Source organism: Tachysurus fulvidraco, chromosome 10 (assembly GCF_022655615.1).
Source record: "Tachysurus fulvidraco isolate hzauxx_2018 chromosome 10, HZAU_PFXX_2.0, whole genome shotgun sequence".
In the NCBI taxonomy this organism is placed as follows: domain Eukaryota; kingdom Metazoa; phylum Chordata; class Actinopteri; order Siluriformes; family Bagridae; genus Tachysurus; species Tachysurus fulvidraco.
In genome coordinates, this window is record NC_062527.1 from 1,010,593 (window position 1) to 1,035,000 (window position 24,408).

A 24,408-nucleotide genomic window follows, 5' to 3' on the forward strand; every position below is an offset into this window, starting at 1 on the left:
GGTATGAGCGAGCGTGTGAATATCTTAGACAGCCTTCTATCCAGGATGTGCCTTTGGGAAGATTTGTCCTGAAATCAGCTGCAATTGAATAAAATGTATGAATATATACATCACTAGAGAACAGAGGACCTACAGCACCTAGGGCAGGTGTGTGTGTGTGTGTGTGTGTGTGTGTGTGTGTGTGTGTGTGTGTGTGTGTGTGTGTGTGTGTGTGTGAGAGAGAGAGAGAGAGAGAGAGAGAGAGAGCGAGAGAGAGAAAGAAAGAAAGAAAGTGAGAGAGAGAGCGAGACAGAGAAAGACAGATAGAAAGAGAAAGAGAGATAGAAAGAGAGATAAAGAGAGAGAGAGACAGACAGACAGACAGACAGAGAAAGAATTAAGAAAGACAGACAGACAGACAGACAGACAGACAGACAGACAGACAGACAGACAGACAGAGAAAGAAAGAAAGAAAGAAAGAAAGAAAGAAAAAAGAAAGAAAGAAAGACAGACGACAGACAGAGAAAGAAAGAAAGAAAGACAGACAGACAGACAGACAAAGAAAGAAAGACAGACGACAGACAGACAGAGAAAGAAAGAAAGAAAGAAAGACAGACAGACAGAGAAACAAAGAAAGAAAGAAAGAAAGAAAGAAAGAAAGACAGACAGACAGACAGACAGACAGAGATTGACAGACAGACAGAGAAAGAAAGAAAGAAAGAAAGAAAGACAGACAGACAGAGAAAGAAAGAAAGAAAGAAAGAAAGAAAGAAAGAAAGAAAGAAAGAAAGAAGAAAGACAGACAGAGAAAGAGAAAGAAAGAAAGAAAGAAAGAAAGAAAGAAAGAAAGAAAGAAAGAAAGAAAGAAAGAAAGAAAGAAAGAAAGAATGACAGACAGACAGACAGACAGACAGACCATTTCTGGTCAGCGTGTGGAATCCTTTTAATATACAGAACCCTGTTGGTAAGACAGTTGACTCCCATCTGAGTCTGTGGTCTGAGATACATCTCATCATCATCATCATCATCATCATCCTCATCATCATCGCTGCAGTCGCGCGGTAAAGTGCGCATGCGCGTATAAACGCCGCTCGGTGTTAGACTCGTTAACGGTGAAGCAGAAGCAGCAGGACCGGAGATCCAAAGCTACAGCGGGCACAAATAAGAGCAGGACCGAAGGACGACCGACCTGTTTGCGGTAGGCAGCGTGTGTTTGCTCATATTAGTGATATCTGTATTGTGCGCATATATTTCCGTTATGTTGTTATTATAGAGCAGGTGGCAACACAAATGCGCAGCGTTAAAGGCCAGTAGGAGCCTGGGCTTGTTTGTGTTTCTCTCTCATATCTTATCTTATCTTATATTATATTATATTATATTATATTATATTATATTATATTATATTATATTATATTATATACACATCTTATCATATATTATATTATATATTTTATATTATATATATATTATTATATATATATTATATATAACATACACATCTTATCTATATACATTACATTATATACGTTATATACAAATCTTTTATATGTATATCGGTCATTATCGTATCATATGTGTTTATTCCATACCATGTTTTATTCTTTTAAAGCCGTGTGTCAAGATTGTAGTCAATTTGAGCAACAATAGGACAACTGATATAACGGGAGACCGGTTATATGGCACAAATACTGATATAACGGGAGACCGGTTATATGGCACAAATACTGATATAACGGGAGACCGGTTATATGGCACAAATACTGATATAACGGGAGACCGGTTATATGGCACAAATACTGATATAACGGGAGACCGGTTATATGGCACAAATACTGATATAACGGGAGACCGGTTATATGGCACAAATACTGATATAACGGGAGACCGGTTATATGGCACAAATACTGATATAACGGGAGACCGGTTATATGGCACAAATACTGATATAACGGGAGACCGGTTATATGGCACAAATACTGAATACTGAACACGCGGATATGTAGCGCGCGCGCCACCGTTCTTTATTATCATGTCCATTATTAACCTGCATTACTGTTTACATCAGTTTATGTGTTCCCTTCTCCCTGCCCCCCTTCTTCCTCCTCCTCTCTTCTCCTCTCTCCCCTCCTCTCCTCTCCCCCCCTTTTCCTCTCCCCAAAAGGGTCCCTCCGTCTGTCCCCCTTTTTTTCTCCCCCCTTCTCGTCCGCCCCCCCCTCCCCTCCTCCTTTTTTCCCCTCCCTCTCTTTCCCCTCCCTCTCTCTCTCTGTTTTTAATGGCATACATTCTACAAATATCATAGAGGATTAAAATAAACCAATGGCTTAAGCTCTCAGAGTTCTCAGTAAAAGTGAATGAAGTCATTGGATGTGTCTCCTGTCAGTCTGTTATAGGGTCACTAGGATTCACAGCTCGTCTGGTTGAAACAGCATAAGCTATAGATAATACACAGGGTTTCTCACATTCTATTCAAGTGTTGATTTCTATACTATTCTATTCAGCTCAGCTCAGCTCAATTTAGTGCATACTTTTACCCTTCTGTACCCTGTTTAATTCAGGAATCCTGTTGGTCAGACTGGTATCGACGGTATGTTTCTATAACAGCAGATCTGACAATAATGTGTGATCTTCTACTTGCTTCCACTGTTTCTATAGACGCGCCTCATTCACAAGTGAACGGTCCACGTAATCTAAGCCTAATAATAAACAGAATAAAATCCAAAGTTGCTGTTTAATTAAGAAAAAGCACCATTGTGTAAATGATGAAGAGAGAGAGAGAGAGATCAAGAGAAAGAGATACAGAGAAAGAGAGAGAGAGATAAAGAGATACAGTACATTGATATGCACTTCAAAAAAGAGGAAAAAATAGTCCTAAATAGAAAAAATAAAGTCTGGTGAGCGTACTAGTGTTCTTATCTGCTATCAGGAGCTAGACGATCCACAGCATTGAGTGGAACTGCAAGGTATGACATGTCATTTATTAATACCTTTAAAAAAATGATGGTGCAAGAGGAATAAACACTTTTGGGGGCACTATTATAGGAAAATAATCCATTCAGTCAGTTGTGCAGTAGGACACCATGTCCTGTCGTGTTCGACGCAATTATTTATAATCTAGTTAGGATTATGTAGCATAGAGATGCACTGATAAAGTACCTGAAGTCTGTGTATCAGTCGGTACTCTGTATTTATCTGACTCGGCACGTAACTGACTCGGCACGTAACTGACTCGGTAACACAACCGTCTCTGAGCACAGTTATGCAACACATCAAATTGGTGACTATTAACTTTAACCTTCTTCTATTCAATAATACCTTATACATGTTTATATCATAACCGTGCTTTATTATTATTATGAAGTTAGTTTAAACAGAATGATGTGAAAATCTTCTGAAAAACAATAACCACAGGTGTCATAAATATTGTGTGTTTCGTCGGCTTCTTTACGCACAGAGATTCACGTCAAAGCCTTGGTGTTTTTCTCAGACGATAATTCTTCAGCCGAACAATCACCGCTCTGAAGAAAAAACCTCCCCCCCGTCCTCCTATTTGTCTTCTTGAGTCAGAATTTCATTCACACGGGGACCCCTGAGACACACTCTGCCCACCCAAACACACTCCACACACACACACACACACACACACACACACACACACACACACACACACACACACACACACACACACACACACACACACACACCACTCTGCATTCCATGACTGGGTCAAATCACCCAATTAATACAGTGTAAATAACGAGCGACATGCTTTTGTCTCCTGGCTTTCAGCAGAGACACTGGGCTTCTTCATCAGCTGCTTTTTAAATGTTTTAGACTTGTGCGACTTCTGTTAACTTCAGCTGTTACAAAATGAAGGAAGACATCAGACTTTCTTAGAGGTTTATGACTGAATGTTCGGCACTCGTATCTTGTTTATATCTTTAAAGATCTTCATTAGCCTGGAAGATGGACAAAATGGGGAGAGAGAGAGAGATACAGATACAGAGAGAGAGAGAAAGAGATACAGATACAGAGAGAGAGACAGAGAGAGATACAGAGACTGAGAGGGGGGGAGAGAGAGAGAGAGAGTGAGAGTGAGTGAGAGAGAGAGAGAGAGAGAGAGAGAGAGAGATACAGATACAGAGAGAGAAAAACAGAGAGAGGGGGGGAGAGAGAGAGATACAGATACAGAGAGAGAGAAACAGAGAGAGAGGGGGAGAGAGAGAGAGATACAGATACAGAGAGAGAGAGAAACAGAGAGAGAGAGACAAAGAGAGAGAGACAGAGAGAGAGAGACACAGAGAGAGAGAGAGAGAGAGAGAGATACAGAGAGAGAAAGAGATACAGAGAGTGAGAAAAGAGAAGAGAGATAAAAAGAGATACAGAGAGAGACAGAGAGAGACAGAGATAGAGAGGGATAAAGTGAGAAAGAGAGAGAGATAAGAGTGAGATACAGAGAGTGAGAGTGAGAGAGACAGAGAGAGAGAGAGACAGAGATAGAGAGGGATAAAGTGAGAAAGAGAGAGAGATAAGAGTGAGATACAGAGAGTGAGAGTGAGAGAGACAGAGAGAGAGAGAGAGAGAGAGAGAGAGAGAGAGAGAGAGAGAGAGAGACATTGAAAAGAAATCAACCTAAATTTCTTGGATTGTGTGTGTGTGTGTGTGTGTGTGTGTGTGTGTGTGTGTGTGTGTGTGTGTGTGTATAAGGATGTGTAAGTTTAGAAAGGAATGCACTAATCATGTGTAGTTTATCAGTCAGAGATGCGGATGGCAAAGGCAGCACTGTCTGTAGGGTGAGAGATCTCCCAGATCCACCCTGAACATGGCTCAGAGCCCATGGGAAAGAACCACGGCGTAGGAGGAAGAGCCACTGCGTTAGCTGGATCTGAATGTCACTTATTCCACCCTGTGGGTTGGCGAGGCATGCTGGTTATTCTGCCGCCAAGCAGAGCGAATCATCAGCGCCTTGTGCCGTCTGCCAGTCACCGGCTGTAGAGTGTCTGCTCTGCGAGAGAGAACAATGCGCCTCATACAAAGCGCACATCATAAAGCACAGACTGTTGGCTGGAGTGATATCATAATGAAGTCCTCCGAGGAATCAAACATATTGCGTCATATTACTTCTTAACAGCTTTTCTCGCTTTGACTCTCTGAAGCAGAATCTGTTATAACGCTGTGGTGAGACTTCACGTGGCCTCGAATCACAGAAAGATGGTTTCTGTCTTCTGTCTTTTGAGGACGTGAATCGTGTCTAACGAATTAGGACAACTGTAGCACTAATGGACAATGGAGAGAGACCCCTGTTGTTACAGTAACCACAATAACGTCTACGGTATAATAACGACAATATGACAAGAGTTCAGGGTGGAAATGGGAACACTGGGCGTGAGGCAGGAATACACTCTGTTGGGTTGCCAGTCCCTCGCAGGGGACCACACATACACACACATTTACACAGCTATCACATTTTAGCATGGCCAAGATATCTACTGTAGTATTTTTGGGAGGTTGGTGGAGACCCATGTGGACAGACACACACACACACACACACACACACACACACACACACACACACACACACACACACACAGAATCTGCAATAAGTTCCGAGGCTCTCAGGTGATGTTGCTTCATGATTTAGTTAACAAATCCTTTGCAGTTCGTCAACACGATTTCCCACATTGCCGCTTTTCACAAGAGCTTTGCACTACAACAAACAGAGGCTTGTTCTCTTCTCTTAAGAGGTCTGGAAAGGAAGCTCTACACTCGAAGTGAGACATGCGGTGCTAAGTGTACCAGACACACCGAGCTCTCGCCGTCACCGACGTCTTACAGCACCGACGTCTTACACATCAGGGACCCTCTGAAAATCATTCATTATGTGCTGATGAAATGATGTGTAGTTATTATTTCTGCTGGAGGTCAAAAAGCCGACCATGTCCTCTTGTCTGTTCTCTGTATCTCTAGAGTATCGTATGAGGAGAGAGAGAAGGGAGAGAGAGAAAGTGAGAGCGAAGGGAGAAAGAGGAGAGAGAGTAAATTTATATAAATATATAATATATATAAATATTTATCATAATCCTTGTAGATAAATAAAATATCATTATATATATATATGTATAAATATTTATATATAGAATATATATAAATATTATATATATATATATATATATATATATATATATATATAAAAATATATATATTAATATAGATATATATAAATAATTATATGTATATATATAAAAATAGTGTTGATGTGATGTGGTATAATATATATATATTATATATATATATAAATATATATGTATATATATATTAAAAATATATAGGTGTCTCATCGGGTGTTCTATATCTATCACCATCTCTCTGTCTGTCTATCTGTATCTATCGAGGTATAGATGAGGTCGCGATCGATGTAGAGATACGATAAATTGATCATATAGCACTGCTAAAGAGGTGAGAGAGAGGGAAAGGGAGAGAAAGAGAATATAAAATATGAGTAAGAGATGGAGAGAAAGTAAAGGGAGAATAGGAGAGAGATGGGAGAAAGAGGGAGAGAGAGAAATATGAGAGAAAAGAGAGAGATATATATAGATAGCTATATAGTATATAGCTGAAAAAATAATATGATAATATATACTATATAAAATATATATGTATATATATAAAATATGTGGGTATGTTTTCTGTGTGTTTTCTATTGATTTTTGTTGTTTTTTTTATTTTTGTGCTATCTATATTATATCTCTCTCTCTCTCTCTCTCTCCCTCTCTCTGTCTCTCTCTCTCTCCCCCTCTCTCTGTCTCTCTCTGTGTGTCTCTCTCCCCCTCTCTCTGTCTCTCCCTGTCTCTCTCTCTCTCCCTCTCTCTGTCTCTCTCTCTCTCTCTCTTTCTCTCTCTCTCTCTCTCTTACTCTCTCTATCTCACGGATTTCTCCATAAGCACATTGCGTAGTTTTGTGTATTTTTGAAAGTACCCTTGGTTTCTGCCCTAATCCTGTTTTTGGCCCCGCCCCTGTCCAGTCATTGGCTGGTTAATGTAACGCTTGATAAGTTTGTTTATTTCCACCTTGTTATGTATTGTCTTGTGTCCATAATGCCTTACTTTGTGTTCTCTGCCTGGGATTAAGGATTATCGGAGTTTGGCTATAAATATCAGATTCACCTTTTAATAAAATAAGCGCCGAGTTGACCTGCATTCTGCTGTTCACTAAGCAGAAGTGATATAAGTGTAGAGATATTGTAGGTGACGTCGGTGTGTGAGGTTCAGGATGCTGCGTCGGTTGTGTCGAAAGTGTAAGGATCATGTACCTCAATAGGACATTGAAAAGGGCAAAAGGGAAGCCATGGACAAAGGAGTTCTGTTTTCTCAGGCTCCTCTGGCAGGCCTCTTGTTCCTGCCTCTTTCTTGTGAAGAGGGGCTTATAAGGGAGGGGAAGAGTGGACTGAGGCGCATCACAAAACCACTCCTGAGCTTCCCAGGCTGCCTGGCTGCACTCTACACAACCTCTGGGTGACAGATGTTCGAGAGAAGCTGTACAGTGTTGGAGGTCATGGAGGCGAAGGTGGTGTTCTTTACTTACTTTACAACAACAAATGGAGAGAGAATGGATAAGGATGAAGAGAGAGAAAAAAACACAGTGACACGGTTTGGGTTAACGAGAGAGAGACAGAGAGAGAGAGGAAGAAAGAGAGAGACAGAGAGAGAGAGGAAGAGAGAGAGAGATAAAGTGAGAGACAGATAGAGAGAGGGAGAGAGAGAGGCAGATAAAGAGAGAGAGACAGAGAGACAGATAGAGAGAGAGAGACAGATAAAGAGAGAGAGAGAGAGAGAGAGAGAGAGAGAGAGAGATTTGCATAAGCTTAATACACCACTACTACCACTTTTTACTCAAAAACACACACACGCAGGCACACACACTCTCTCACACACACACACACACACACTCTCTCTCTCTCTCTCTCTCTCTCTCTCTCTCACACACACACACACACACACACACACACACACACACACACACACACACACACACACACACACACACACACAAAATATCTCTTTGTAGAGGCCTGACCCACTTGGGTTGTTTAATTGCTCAGCAAATACAGCAGCTCTATTTAAATCTCCAACGGGAAAAAAACTGCATCATTAAACACAACACTTAAGGACTAAACACTTAAGGACTAAACACTTAAGGACTAAACACTTAAGGACTAAACAACTAAGGACTAAACACTTAAGGACTAAATAACTAAGGACTAAACACTTAAGGACTAAACAACTAAGGACTAAACACTTAAGGACTAAACACTTAAGGACTAAACACTTAAGGACTAAACAACTAAGGACTAAACACTTAAGGACTAAACACTTAAGGACTAAACAACTAAGGACTAAACACTTAAGGACTAAACACCTAAGGACTAAACACCTAAGGACTAAACACTTAAGGACTAAACAACTAAGGACTAAACAACTAAGGACTAAACACTTAAGGACTAAACACTTAAGACTAAACACTTAAGGACTAAACACTTAAGGACTAAACACTTAAGGACTAAACAACTAAGGACTAAACACTTAAGGACTAAACACTTAAGGACTAAACAACTAAGGACTAAACACTTAAGGACTAAACACTTAAGGACTAAACAACTAAGGACTAAACACCTAAGGACCACAACAGCGCATCCTGCAGGTCAGATTCTGTCAGAAGCTCCTTATATATTACACCCTTTTGATGTCTCACACGTTTTAACCCAACAAGCTCATACAGGGATTTCGGCTCAGGTTCAGCTCTAAAAGTACGAGACCTGTCTCTGGGTCAAGTTTAAAAGGATTTGGTTTCCCAGAGCAGAGGTCTTAGTGATGTGCTGTTTATTCATCTTTTTGTTTTTTATCCAGTGAACGATTGCAGTCGGTGTCGTGTTTATCTTCTATGGAAGGATTTATGCGTTACGTGTACCTGCGGTGTCAGATATGAAATAATACCGTGGGTTCAAAGCCCTCATGCTGTGCACAGATTGAAGCAGGATGGAGGTTCAGATATTACAGATGGTACGAGATGGCATGGGGTGATGTAGGGAACGTCCTGGAGTCCTGTCATTTACATACTATATGTAATCTATGTATGTGGGTCTCTGTGTCTGTGAAGGCGTCTGGGGGCAGGTTTGAAATATTGATGGGGTTTTAATCCATTTTGGATTACAGATTACAGATTTTTGTGCTCCGGGGGTCAGTTAACTCTTTTCCCTTTATGCTCCAACACACTCTAGTCAACAGCGTCATGGGAGAAGAGCAGCATAGATTAAGAGCTTTGTTTTTCTGAGCAATTAAAGCCTAGTAGAAATATTTGTTCGTCTTGTTGGGGGACAGAACAGTTGACCTGCTGATGCCACTAAACCGTACCTTGATTTAAAACATAATCCACGTCCTCGTAATCTTTCTCCCAGCTTACAAATGATTAGAAAAGATTCAGGTCAGAAACCTTATTAGAATCGTATAATTAACACGGCACAAAAACAAATTCTCCCTGTTTATCAGTCACCCTTAAGGGGAGGGAGGAAGTCACGTGGGAAGGGACATTCGAACGGACCAATCGGTGAGTGCGTCAGGACAATAAAGCCTCGGGATGGAAGCTGGGATCCTAATTCAGGCTGTCAGCTATGACAATTGCAGCTTTTTTTGTCAGCATGTGTGTGAGACTCATATCTGAAAAGGCTTCCATTTTCACTGGGCTGCATTTATTAAGGTCTTATTTCTGTTTGCTCCAAGTGGAGATTAATCACAAAGGACACTTTAAGGACAAAGGACATCTATTAGGGATTCCTCATGATTTATAAAAGAATACAGACAGAATCTTTGGCAACCCAAAGCTCTTCTGCTACTCACTATAAACTCCTAGGATGCAAGCATCACTCTCTCTCTCTCTGTCTCTGTCTCTCACTCTCTCTCTGTCTCTCTCTCTCTCTCCATCTCTCTCTCTCTATCTCTCTCTCTGTCTCTCTCTCTCTATCTCTCTCTCTGTCTCTCTCTCTCTCTCTCTCTCTCTCTCTGTCTCTCTCTCTCTCTCTCTCCATCTCTTTCTCCCTCTGTCTCTCTCTCTCTTTCTCTATCTCTCTCTCCCTCCCTCTCTCCATTTCTTTCTCTGTCTCTCTCTGTCTCTTACTCTCTCTCTATCTCTCTCTCTCCATTTCTTTCTCTATGTCTCCACCTTTCTCTCTCTATGTCTCTCTGTCTCTTTCTCTCTCTCTCTCTCTCTCTCTCTCTCTCTCTCTCTCTCTATGTCTCTCTCTGTCTCTTACACTCTCTGTCTCTGTCTCTCTCTGTCTCTTACTCTCTTTCTCTCTGTCTCTCTCTGTCTCTCTCTCTATCTGTCTCTCGCTCTCTCTCTCTCTCTCTCTCCATTTCTTTCTCTCTCTCTCTCTCTCTCTCTCTCTCTCTCTCTCTCTCTCTCTCTCTCTCTCTCTCTCTCTCTCTGTCTCTGTCTCTCTCTCCCAGTTAAGGACTTTATGGATTGGACTATATGAATTCAGATTGTTTCCATTTTTTATGCCTTTACTTCGAAACATCCAGAACTGATGACACAATACAGGTGAAACAAATCGCAGGTCATTAACTGACTTGGCAAGATACCAAAAAGTAGGATGTTACAGAATATGGACCATCATTTACATGAACATCTCTATCAGTGAATCCATTAAAACTGGTTCATTAGATTACAGCCTTAGGATTCCATCAAGCATCTCGAACAGAGCTAGTAGAATAACGTCCTCCATTTTATATACGACTTTTACTCAAACTGCTGCCACGATATTAGAAGCGCACGATGTTTATAACAGAATGTATTTATAGTATAGGATTTTACAAAGGCTCCATGAACACCATCGCCTGGGATGAACTGGAACAGTGACTAAGCCTCAGGCCTCCGTTCCTGACATCAGCGCCTGACCTCACTAATGCTCTTGTGGCTGAATGATCACAAATCCCCACAGCCACGCTCCAAAATCTAGTGGAAAGCCTTCACAGATGGTTAGAGGACATTATAACAGTAATTTTATTTTACCTAAAGGCTAAAAACATCACATGATTCACCGTATAAAACCTCTCTTAAGTTTTTACTCACTACATTTCAGTTCAGGTTGGTTTCGTAATTCTTATAAATCATAAGGTGACTTTATATATATATATATATATATATAAATATATATTAGCAAGACCGCATCAAGCAGTTAGATAAAATTCAGATATATAACAAATATAAGATCTAATTTTATGACATTAAATGTTCTCTTATTGCAGATATTTACACATTTTTACTTTATATTGATTGACTACTGAGGGGCACATTTGCCTCACACCTCCATGGTCGGGGGTTCGATTCCCGCCTCCACCTTGTGTTTGGAGTTTGCATGTTCTCCCCGTGCCTCGGGGGTTTCCTCCGGGTACTCCGGTTTCCTCCCCCGGTCTAAAGACATGCATGGTAGGTTGATCGGCATCTCTGGGAAATTGTCCGTAGTGTGTGAGTGTGTGTGTGTGTGTGTGTGTGTGCCCTGTGATGGGTTGGCACTCCGTCCAGGGTGTATCCTGCCTCGATGCCCGATGATGCCTGAGATAGGCACAGGCTCCCCGTGACCCGAGAAGTTCGGATAAGCGGTAGGAAATGAATCAATGATTGACTATTGTCGAGTTCTCATGCTAGGTTTTAGCTGTTAGCTTAGTCATTTTAGTTGATGTTCGCACACGTTTTTATTCTATTTCTATTGTCTTTCTATTAACTTTTTTTGTACTTTAACCAAAGAGAAGAACCTCAAGCTGTACTTTCGATCATGTCTAGATGTATTTGCGTTTTCACTCCTGTAAAGAATTTCTTCCTTTCTACCAACTTTATCATGTTGGCCGAGAAAAATAGCTCGGAATCCAGATCACACGACGGCAGACCGAAACGTTTGATGTGGACCGGAGATCAGTTAAACCCTTTACAGACGAGAGCTATCTTCAGATTATAGTCTGAGTTCTCTTCAGCTTTAATGACTTGCTTATGAGCATGCTTATAAATAACGTCAGGTAATTGCAGAAAACGATGAGGAGCTTTTTAAGAGGCGATTCTAATCAGCTTGAATAATGTTTTTAATTGCAGAGACATAATGTGATGTGCTTTGAGTCAGAGTTCAGCGTAACTCAATACAATTTAGCTCTAAATGCTACGTGCACATTTATTTCTCCAATGATATTAGTTTATTACGGTTAATTAAGGGCTGCTTTCGGAAATCGGATCGCGGCCGGAGGACACGACCGCTAAAGAAATGAAAACTCTTCCACTATGTTACGTGTCTCTGTGAAACGGTAAGGACATTTGTCTCCCAGCAGGCTGATTATCTGCATTTCAGCTCCTGTCTCCTGAATAAAAATAGTCTCTGTCTCTCTCTCTCTCTAGGAAAACACTAGTGCTTTGTTAGTCAGACTGGAAATCGTTCACGATATTGATCAAATTTCCATTAAGCTTGTGTCCTTTATCGCAAATTTGTGTACTTTATTTGGCAAAGACGAAATCTTAAATGTGAAGCAAAAAGAAGGTTTTCTTACACAACAAGTAACTTCTAGGGTTCAAAATTCCCGGAATTTTCAAGGCTGGAAACTTTCCATGGGAATTAATGAGAATATATGGGAATTAATGAGAATATATGGGAATTAATGGAAATATATGGGAATTAATGAGAATATATGGGAATTAATGAGAATATATGGGAATTAACGGGAATATATGGGAATTAATAAGTATATATGAGAATTAATAAGATATATGGGAATTAATGAGAATATATGGGAATTAATGAGAATATATGGGAATTAACGGGAATATATGGGAATTAATGAGAATATATGGGAATTAATGGGAATATATGGGAATTAACTGGGAATTAAAAAAATGCAGAGTTGCCTATAACAAGGAACTTAAATCTAGTTAACAAAATCTCGCAGCATAATTGTGTTTAAAACAACAAGATTTAATGCGATTTAAGTTGAGTTTGTACCCTGCATTCCTCGGTCACGTGCACACAGCTTACTGGAAGGCCATTGAGGCCAAACCACCTGCAGGTACTTACATTCTTCCATAACATCCACAGCAACACTTTATTTTAGGCTCATTATATAAATTTCCCTATTTATTTCCCATTATATGAATTTCCTACATTTTTCCAAATAATTTGCATAAATTCCTGTAAATTCCCATAAATTCCCGTAAAGTTTCCAGTTTGGAATATTTCTAAAATTCCCCAGATTAAGTTCCAGTGAAAGTTTTTCGGAAATTTACCGTAAAAAATTGACCTGAAACTTTTCGTCCCCCTTTGCCACCCTAGTAAGGTCACAAACTAAACAGACAGGAGTGTATAGTTTGGTGAACATAATCCAGAATGAATCCATAAAATAAGACAAATACGACCAGCCATTAAGACAAAAGAATTGGCACCCTATTAAAAGGAAGAAGATTTATCGTGTCCTGTCGGTGCTGAGCTCTGCCGACGTCTAAGCCGAGTTCCTGGTAGATTTAAAACCGTCCGTTATCAGGTTCCCTTTCACTGTTTTACTCATCATTTTGTCATTTTCGGCCCCCCATGAGCTCTGCTTTCCATTGAGTTTTGTAAATGCAAATGATCTGAGCCGTGGTGATTTATAGCATTTATCTACATATGCATGTGAGTAGAAAGAAACCAGTTGTTGTACTGAAACCTTTGTAAATCTGGTGTGAGCTTTTAGCGGGGTTTGACCTACAAAAACATTTACACACGACTCTACTAAAAGGTTAATCGATAAGGTCTTCTGATTGTAAAACAGGCTATAGGAGGATAGAACGCTAAAACAAACCATTAGCGAGTAAAAAAAAAAAAGGGAATATTTCAAAGCAGTAATAAATGCTGCCAATAAGACTTGATATTAATATCACTTATTTGTTGACTTCCGTTCATTTGTTCCATCGAATGTTCGTTCAGACATAACAGACTCATAAAGCATAAAGCTGCTGCTCACTCCAGCTATGAATCTGTCATGAATGAATATCTCTGAGAACCGTAAATGTGGAAAATGACTCATCAAGCCGAAAACAGACACGGCACATGGGAGGGATTTTTTTCTTGTTTTTGTTCGCAAAATGTTCTCCAGCTAGATGGTTTAAAAGAAAAGAGCATTTTGAAATCTCTCTCTCTCTCTCTCTCTCTCTCTCTCTCTCTCTCTCTCTCTCTCTCTCGTCACGCCTGAATACACAGTAATGGTGTCTCGGCGACACGTGAGCTATACGTGCAATGTTCAGAACGTTTTAGACTTTTAGACGCTCTGTACGTTTTCAGTCGGTTGTGGAGAAGGAATAGAAATGAATCGTTTTATTTGTAGGGCTGGGCGATAAAACGGTAACGATATGTATCGCGATAGACACGTGATCGATTTCAATAAAAAATGTGTTCGATAAAGCGTTTGGTATTTTTAATTCTTCGTCGGAAGCAAACAGAGGTCGTGAAGCAAGTGTGGTTGCATTAACAAAGGTACTCGCTCTCTTGTAACCTAGCGACATAGGGAGTGACACGCTAACAGCCAATCATGTAACAGAATCACGTTCGGTTGCGCCATTTCGTCGTCTCGTGCCGGTCCTCTGGAGATCTTTTAATTCTACCGTCATGTAAACGTCGGACGGACGGACCTGAGCCCTGAGATCGTTAAACCGTGTTTTCTCGAGACGTGAGACAGAAAAGACGGAGACCATCTCAGCAAGTCATTTATGAAAACTTCGGAGAGCAGGAGATGTTCACTCCCTCAGTATAATTCTCCTGGCAAACATGATGTCGATATTGCAGTGCATGAAGTTATTAACACGGATGCTAAACTAATCGGGACCAAAAAAAAAAATCCCAAGCAAATTCCCATCCATCCGAGCAGCTGGCTGAAACTAAATAATCCCTCTCCAGCTAAGACCTGATAATAAAAATGTCCAAACTTCTCAAACGGCCGTCACGGCTTACTCGGACCTAAGTGCATTAGTAAAGCCAAATCTGGCATCTTGAAGAGCACCAACGCCACTAAAGCCTCATGCGTAAATTGATCAGCTGCTGAGAAGAAGGAGGAACTCGTCTAGGCCAGACTGACCCCACGTCCTGTTTCAGACAAAAAGTCAAACACGTTGAGAGCTCACGCGGTCGACTCGACTAGCTTAAGAGCTCTGTAGCGTCCAGCTAGTCTTTAGAAGCGAATTAAAGCATGATGTGGCCCAAGCTTTTGAGTAATTAAGCTGTTAATCAGTTGGAATTGTGTTCTAGTTGTTCTTGAGTTTAAGCTTTGCTAAAGAGAAAGAAGGTTAATCATCACGAGCTCAACCCTCAGCCCTTACGTTTGGTGATAACTACGAGGGTGCTCGTGTACCGACTTGTTTAAACTATTTATCTATTCAAATGTCTGACTTATGTGATTTGTGCACCGATCATTTCTTTGCTGCTTTTTTAATCGAATCATCCAGATGTTTTTCTCGATGGGTCGTAAAACGTTAACCCGAGCCACGTAAACACAAAGCACTAAATGGGCCGACGCTTCGGTTTAAATTTCTATTTTTGATTCGACCTAAATTTAAAAAAATTGCGAAGTAACGTTTTAGTGTCAGGTTCCGGTGAGTTTTAGTTACGTGTTTACTTCGCCGTCAGTCTTTTTAACAGGCTCTTGTCGGACTTGGCAGGTTTTCAGCTTTCAGACAAGTCTGAGCGATATTTTTTGTGAAGAGCAGCTGTGCTTCTTTAGAAATACAGTAGACTTTAAGTAAGAACAAACAAAGCATTTATCGCTTTTACGGTTTCAATAGAGTCGCACTCGCTTCTTCGACTTTGATAGAAGAATAATGTTTTGTCCTCGACATCATCTGCCAGCAACTCTCGAGGTTGTGATGATTCCAGTGTTGATTTCTTTACAGTAATTTCTCAGATTGCTTTCAGAGAAAACGTTGTGCACTTTGCAGTAAATCCCAACTTCCTCTGATTCACAATACCTGTCTGTGTTGATCACTCATCAAAAGGGAGCACAATAACTTTTAAATTGAGCAAGCCATTGAGGGGGAGGAAAATGGTGCATTTCCAATCCCCTGCAATCGAGAGGTCAAAACAATTGTGCGAGAGTTGTGGGAAGGCCCACACAGCGTCGGGCATGCACGGACCTAGCCCCTTTTCTTATGGTAAATTTTTCATTGACGTGCCCCTAAACTGAGGTGCCATGAGGAAGTCTGATTTATGGCATAGTAGAGTTGCATTGTACTTTAGAGCAGTGAATATAAAAGAGAAGGGGGATTTGAAGGCGAGACTTTGGCCGTGACATGCAACCCTGAACCGCACTCGGGTCCTACAGGCCACATCTACTTCTTTTCACTTTAGGGGTTTATACAATAGGGCCACAGTGTTCTGACCACCGCAGGACGTCTATTCAAGAGTCCGTGCACTTGTTACTTGTTACGTTTCTATGAACTAACTTTATAGTATAGATTTATACCATAGACCGTTTATCGTCGCGTTATAGTAACGGGGCTCATACTGGTGGTATTAAATGTATATTTACTGTACGTACATGAAGTATCTAATCTCTCCTAAAAAAAAAAAAAAAAAGATATGCCATAATTCGTATGATATTTATATATAATGAAAATGATCACAGTGTTTTATCTTCCCCTTTCAAATAAATACATACAGTAATTTCATAAATTTCATAAATAATGTATCCTAGTAAGTCTATTTCTTTTTCAAGTTTCAATGAAAAAAAAAGTACAATTTTGGTGATGGTGATGATGTCGGTATGACTTTAAACAAATTAGCATATCGTGACGTCACTGACCAGGTCTTCGACCCGTGCCTTTGGGAGCATCATCGCAAACCTTATTTTGATGCTGGACAGTTTTTACAGAACTTCGTACCAAGTTAAAGCGGTGTCGAGTTTGTGTTTTAATGACTTTTTTAGATGTATCATGGCGCCCGAACACGTATGGTTTTAAATGACGGCGAACATTTTGTTTACTGCAGCCGCAGCCATCATTACCGAGCGCGACCCGTCGACTCTGACAGTGAATGAGAGAGAATGAGACCAAGCGAATATTTACAATACTTACTAAAATATAATTAATATTATTTTATTGTTTTTGTATTAGTTGTTTGAAAAGTAAAAAAAATTGGTCGGTCTTAACGCAAACCGGCGAGTCGGTCGGACTTAAAGCAAAAAAAAAAAAAATCGAGTCGAGTCTGTTATGGCAAACAAGGATATTTTTAAGGATGGCCTGATGGAATGAATATTGGAATGAAAGGGTTATTTGCGCCGCATACCTCAGGTCTTATGCTAAGTGATGGATTTTATTTTGGTACTGGATGGCAGTAATGGGCATGAGAGGAATAAACAGGATCAGACATTAAACCACTTAACTGTATCCTCAGTCCTCCACTTAACAAACTAATGTGCTAATGTTGTCTCAAGTGATGACGCAAACACAATAAAACTCTGGATAAACCGTCCAATAATTCTACAGACTCCTCAGGCCTGTTTTAATAAGTCTGGATATTGTGATTATTAATGACAATGAAGACTGTATAAACAGATAGTAGACATACTGTACACCAGTTCTGAGGTAATGCTGTTCCTTTAAGTCTACAGGAAGATGGCTTATCGGTAACGTCACGCTAACTGTGTGCTTTATTAACGTCAAACGACAGACAGAAAAAAAGAAAGACAGATGAAGGAACGACTGTTTATTTCCAACTCTAGGTAGAGTTACTGTAGATCTACATTTTCTACAGATCAGTAGGTATGAGAATATTGTAGTATTGGTTATTGGTTGTGATGTCTGTTTGAGCTAAACCTATAACCTATCCAAGTTATAACACTATAAACACAGAATTTGACATCTAATGGTTTACGGTTGTGGTCAAGAGATCCTTCAGTGTTGTTTTATTCAGTTAAAGTTCAGCTGCACCTAGGGCTGGGCGATACGACTGAAATGTGTATCACGATATCAGTGTTTCGTATCGGTCGATATCGATAATTATTGATATTTTTTATGACCCATTTAAACTTAACCTTCCTCTGATCAGAATCCCCTCAGTTATTAAGACAGAAACGTCAACAACCAGGAAAACTCCAATAATTATAATGTAAACATGAGTCTAAAGTCACAACGAACACTTAACTATTATCTCTTAACATTTAAGGTGCTCATTTTCTGCTCATCGGTCGCCGGGTACTGAAGAGGAATCCATCAGACCAGCACGAGACGACGATATGGCGCAACCAAACGTGATACTGTTACACGATCGGCTGTCAGCGTGACACTCCCTACGTTGCTAGGTTACCAGAGTGAGAGTGCCTTTGTTAATGCATCCAAACTTGCTTCGCAACCTCTGCTTTCTTCCGACGAAGAATAACAAATATCGAACGTTTTATCGAACACATTTTTTATTGATTTCGATCACATGTCTATCGCGATACATATCGTTATTGTTTTATCGCCCAGCCCTAGCTGCACCATACTTGAGTCAAACACAGCAAAGCTGTTCAGTAATTGCATTTATATCCCTGTCTAGGAGCAGCATAGCTAATTCTGCATCCAGCTTCATCTCTTCTACCAGTAATAAATTCCCTCATCTTCCTCAATCTTGACTGCGGTTTTATCAGCTTGTTTGTCATGAAGTATTTTCAAAAGCACTTTGGGATTTTTTTTTAATTGTGTGAATCGTCTGGCTGTGCTGAGTGGTGTGCTGAGTCTTCAGACTGTCATGCGGTGGAGTGAAATGACTAACAGGAGGCCCATGTAAACACAAATAAGCAGTTTTCCTAACCGGTATCATCAGCTGCATATTACACATTTACATTTACGCCGTTCGGCAGACGTCGTTATCCGGCGTGACTCGACGAATACGTTAACACCGGTTTACTAGGTTACAGACTTTTATTTTAAATACACACAAACAAACGGGAGGAAGCGCCGAGTGATCAGAGCTTTAAGGTAAAAGGGAGCCGGTCCATTTTTGGATTTATAGGCATACATCAGTGATTTGATGTTTTCTGATGTGTGCGGCTGCTGAAGGAAGGAAGTGCAGAAGTGGTGTGGAGTGGTGTGGTGAGGTGTGGTGTGGTGAGGTGAGGTGTGGAGTGGTGATGTGTGGTGTGGTGTGGGGAGGTGAGGTGAGGTGTGGTGTGGAGTGGTGAGGTGAGGTGAGGTGTGGTGTGGTGTGGTGCGGTGTGGTGTGGTGTGGTGTGGTGTGGTGTGGTGTGGTGAGGTGAGGTGAGGTGTGGAGTGGTGAGGTGAGGTGAGGTGTGGAGAGGTGTGGAGTGGTGAGGTGTGGTGTGGTGTGGTGAGGTGAGGTGTGGTGTGGTGTGGTGTGGTGAGGTGTGGTGTGGTGTGGTGAGGTGTGGTGAGGTGTGGTGTGGTGTGGTGTGGTGTGGTGTGGTGTGGTGTGGTGTATGATGTGTGGTGTGGTGTGGTGTATGATGTGTGGTGTGGTGTGGTGTGGTGTGGTGAGGTGTGGTGTGGTGTGGTGTGGAGTGGTGTGGTGTGGTGTGGTGAGGTGAGGTGTGGTGTGGAGTGGTGTGGTGTGGAGTGTGAAAACTTGTCACGTTGCCGCATGTCGGACCGTTTGCAGATGAACACGTGTTCTGAAGGCCGCGGCTTTTAAACCATTATCTGTGTTTTGTATCTTATGATTTCTAGGTCATTTGTATTGGTGGAAAATAAAAAAATATATAAAATATTGCACATTGTAAAGAAAACAGGGGAAATTCCACTAGAATGATGTTGCTTCCAGAAGCTCAGTTTAATGTCCTCCTGAACATTTCCAATCGATTCCACATTAGTAATGAATTTTGTACCTTTTAAAAAGGCCAAACTCACAGAACGGTACTAAGAGAAAGAACTTTTCATTGTACTAGACTTTTTTTGGTCCCTGTAATGCCTTCATCTGTGCATTTCCCCATGAATTATACATTAGATAACTAAATATTTTATCTACAGGTGATGTGAGATTTGGCTTATGGATATTTCGTGGCATATTGATTTCATTGTAAAGTGAAAACAGGATATTTTAATGGTGCGTTTCCAGAGAAAGGGTTTATATTTATTGCTTTAGTGCAAAGATTAGTGTTTAGGTTAGGGTCAGTAAGAGCAAACATCCACATGTGGTTTGTCTATTGTCACATTTTATGGGTTTTTACACATTTTACAACAATAGTGTAACAAAACCTGCTCTTAGCCTTTTTTTTGTTGCTGTAGTGTTTTGCTTGCATCACAAAAACAGGAGCCATATTTCACTGTCAGCAGGCCAAGTGTGGCTCAGCATGTCTCCTTTAGACTAAAGGCAAAGCTTTGTCTTCAAGTCTAACCTGAACCTTTGTTTATATATGAGATTAAGAGCACCATTAAACTTTGGCTAAAGGCTACATCACAGGGAGCCAGGATCTCCGGAGAAAGACGGAAAAGGAAAACGAATGCCTGCTTGTCAACTTTCATTTATTGCTCCTAGGATTTAAATTGCTCACCGGGTTTGCAGTGTACCAAGCCAAAATACATTAAAAGGCTGCTTAATAAAACATGATCTTTTAATAGTAGTTTAAAAAATAAACGTTATACGTATTGAATTTCATGGATTTTTAATTAAAGGCGGGGTCTCCGATTTTTGAGAAATGCTTCCGAGTCGGGTCGAATAATAAACAAGAATCGAAACAAAAATCAAAACAAACGGGTAAGCAATGAGCAGAAAGGGGCGGGGCTTGTCGATATGCGCGAAGAGAATGTTCAGCGCGCATGTGTGACGTCAGCAGAAAGCGGTTTTAACATCGACATGGAGGATAAAAACAAAGAAAGAAAGAGAAGAAAGACTCACGATAAGGACAAGAAGTAGGACGTGTTAATATAGGATCAGCTTTCCAGCGCTGGAGAGAACTGAAGGAGCAGGAAGTTGGCCACATATTCACAGGTTGGAGTTTCCAGAGTCAATAACTCCTGAGCTAAACGCTGTTACTACACAAATAACACCTCTTTTCTATCGTAGTAATGTAGAGAGGCAGCTACAACCGCGTTTTGTGTAGTAACAGCGTTTAGCTCAGGAGTTATCGACTCGGGAAACTCCGACCTGTGAATATGTGGCCGACTTTACTTAAGACGCCGAGGCGCTTTTTTCCTTCTCGATAGGTGAGTAACGTTGGTTTTGCTTTGTTACACAGAACTAATATATGCCTTTGTCCTTTACATCATTATGCTTGTGTGGCATTTTTGCTTGTTTGTTTATCTACAATCGTATTGTTCTTCCCTTCAGCTATGATAAAGACATGTTTCTTTCTGTTAGTCGCCTGGGTTACGTATGTATGTGTGGGCGGAGCTATCGCTACAGGGGTGGGACCCGTTTGGGTTAGGGGCGTGTTTGTTTTTGGGATTTCAAATGTCGATATTGGCTTTCAAAAATCAGAGACCTCACCTTTAATTAGTTAAGGTAAAGCTAAGCATTACATTTTGCTCTTGCTAATACAGACCTGATACAGACCTTTACTCATTTTCCCAGTAAAAACAGCAGATCAGCCGATCGACACGTGAAGCTGGAGTGATTGACATTTGCACAGATTAACCGACCCCCCCTGGAAGCCCCCGCTTTCCCTTCCACAGTCTCACGTTACTGATCTTCTGTGTCGAATTTATCCACTTGAGAGACGCGTCTCAATATATCTATCGTCTATCGATATATGCTCGACTTACTGCAGTCAGTATCAGTTAACTTTAAAAGGGACGCCATCAAAAAAATTCCATGCAAATAAAATAATTAAATATAGAAATATAAATTTCAGAAATCTGAATTCACGTACGCTCGACTGAAACCCAGAGCACAGAGCTCGATTCTGAGCGATAAACTGACGGCCCAATGATCTCAATGTGTTGCTCCTTTTCTATTCCACTCGAGGTCACATCAGAGAGACTGCAGCATTAATCTCCAGCTCTTGATGTAGCTTTGATGAATGTTCGTAGGTAGCGACGGCAGAAACCAGAGAATAGTGGGCTGAGGTTAATATCAGAGGTCTAGATTGTGGGAGAATGTGCGGGTCTCGATCAAAGGGAAGTACGTCCCAAACTTAAACCCCTTTCACACTACACACAAGACATTTAAGTCTGGAAGTGAACCGTATGTGACTCCTGTGGGTAGGAAGCAATATGGGTGAATCTATAGTGAATCAAAATTCCCAGTATTCCCAAAATCACGGGATGTAAAAATGGGAAATTTGATCTGCAGGTCTACAAGCAACTCCCTGTCCGCCTGCCTCCCCTTCACCACACCAACACCACCCATATAACGTTTATACTTCAGTGTTTATTAAAGGCAGGGTCTCTGATTTTTTAGAAAAGCTTCAGAAATCTGAATCGGGCCGAATAATAAACAAAAATCGATCGGTGATTTTTATATGTCGACATTGGCCTTCAATCATCTGAGACCCCGCCTTTAACACGGGCCGCTAAGTAAAGCACATCATCCCTATGGCCCGTATGTGAGCCGAGCGCCCAGCCAATACTGTAACATGTGACATGCCACGCTATAAGGACCGTATTTGTTTATGGACGACACTTAAATGTGCCACTCTTGGATGCATAGGATCCTGGGGACTCGGTGTCACCATGTACATCCCTAGAGCTTCAACGATCCCAGTGGTAAGAGTAACCAATCAGTCAAATGGTTCCCTCGTGGCACTGATAGCTAACTGTTGTTCTGTCAGCATATCCAACAAACACCAGGGTACTCGGTCATTCAGAACATGAGTTGTTCCAGCAGGAACACAGCAAGATGGCTGAAGTTCTGGATGCTAAGCCCTCTAAGACCTTAAGTTTAACCCTCATTTAGAATTTAGATCAGTCAGTAACCAAAAGCTTCATCAGAAACTTGATCCCTGTCCACAATTCTTCTCTGCAGAATTCTGTAGAAAATCAACTTCTATACCTTAAAAATTGTCAAGCAAGTCTCAAATTTGCGACTCAAGTCTGACTCGAGTCAAGTCTAGTCCCCCATCTCTGAGTCATTTAACTCAAGTCCGAGTCAAGTCTCGAGTCATGAATGTCAAGTCAAAGTCAAGTTTTTTTTAAAATTGTCAAGCTAGTCTCAAATTTGCGACTTAAGTCTGACTCGGGTCAAGACATACGAATCGAGTCCCCCATCTCTGGTAATTTGTTCACCAAAGCGAAATGAAAAAAAGGAAAATACAGTTAAAAATAAACAATAAAACCTAGTTATTGGTGTGAAGCAACACAACTATCAGCGTAAAACAGTATGTCATTTTTCCCTTATGGTTATTTCAAGTGTTATTTTATTTCTTTAATCTTTTGCTCCTGAAGCCTCAATTGACCTTTAATCTGCCACTGAAAAGGACCATGAGATGGAGCTCGGATGGGAAACTTGAAAACAGCCGATATATCATTCAACGGTTGTGTGTTTTAATCCTGAGCGTGTTCTTATAAACACCGTTTGGTTAAACCGAAACCCTTATTGGATTCTCCACGGCAAAAAATAAATCTGATTAGAAGTTTGGCGCCTTGAGTCAGACTCATCAGGATTCCCCCCCCCCCCATGCTAAATTTAGAGCTGCAAGAGCAAGATAAATTTATCTGTCTTTATTACTTCGTAGCCTGTGCTAATAGTCCTTTAAGGTGAGGTCTCCGTTGTTTGAAAGCCAATGTTGACATCACCAAAACAAACACGTCCCTAACCCAAACAGGTCCCACCCCTGTATCGATAGCTCCGCCCACACATACATACGTAACCCAGGCGACTGACGGAAAGAAATGTGTCTTTATCATAGCTGAAGGGAAGAACAATACGATTGTAGATAAACAAACAAGCAAAAATGCCACACAAGCATAATGATGTAAAGGACAAAGGCATATATTAGTTCTGTGTAACAAAGCAAAACCAACGTTACTCACCTATCGAGAAGGAAAAAAGCGCCTCGGCGTCTTAAGTAAAGTCGGCCACATATTCACAGGTCGGAGTTTCCCGAGTCGATAACTCCTGAGCTAAACGCTGTTACTACACAAAACGCGGTTGTAGCTGCCTCTCTACATCACTACGATAGAAAAGAGGTGTTATTTGTGTAGTAACAGCGTTTAGCTCAGGAGTTATTGACTCGGGAAACTCCAACCTGTGAACATGTGGCCAACTTCCTGCTCCTTCAGTTCTCTCCAGCGCTGGAAAGCTGATCCTATATTAACACGTCCTACTTCTTGTCCTTATCGTAAGTCTTTCTTCTCTTTCTTTCTTTGTTTTTAATCCTCCATGTCAATGTTAAAACCACTTTCTGCTAACGTCACACACGCGCACTGAACACTCTCTCCACCCATATCGACAAGCCCCGCCCCTTTCTGCTCATTGGCTACACGTCTGTTTTGATTTTTGTTTAGTTT

General features: G+C 40.9%; 1 protein-coding gene across 16 annotated transcripts in view; it reads left to right on the top strand.

The window, feature by feature from the left end:
* Window positions 1-1,041: 1,041 nt before the first annotated feature.
* Window positions 1,042-24,408, top strand: part of nrcama (neuronal cell adhesion molecule a) — a 100,501-nt gene continuing 77,134 nt past the window's right edge. For 10 of the 16 annotated variants that reach the window (XM_047819649.1, XM_047819653.1, XM_047819645.1 and 7 more), the window contains exon 1: window positions 1,065-1,177. The gene's annotated coding sequence lies outside the window, so the exon portion shown is untranslated. Of the gene's footprint in view, window positions 1,178-24,408 lie in introns of all 16 variants that reach the window. The other 6 variants (XM_047819637.1, XM_047819651.1, XM_047819643.1 and 3 more) reach the window with 3 other exon arrangements.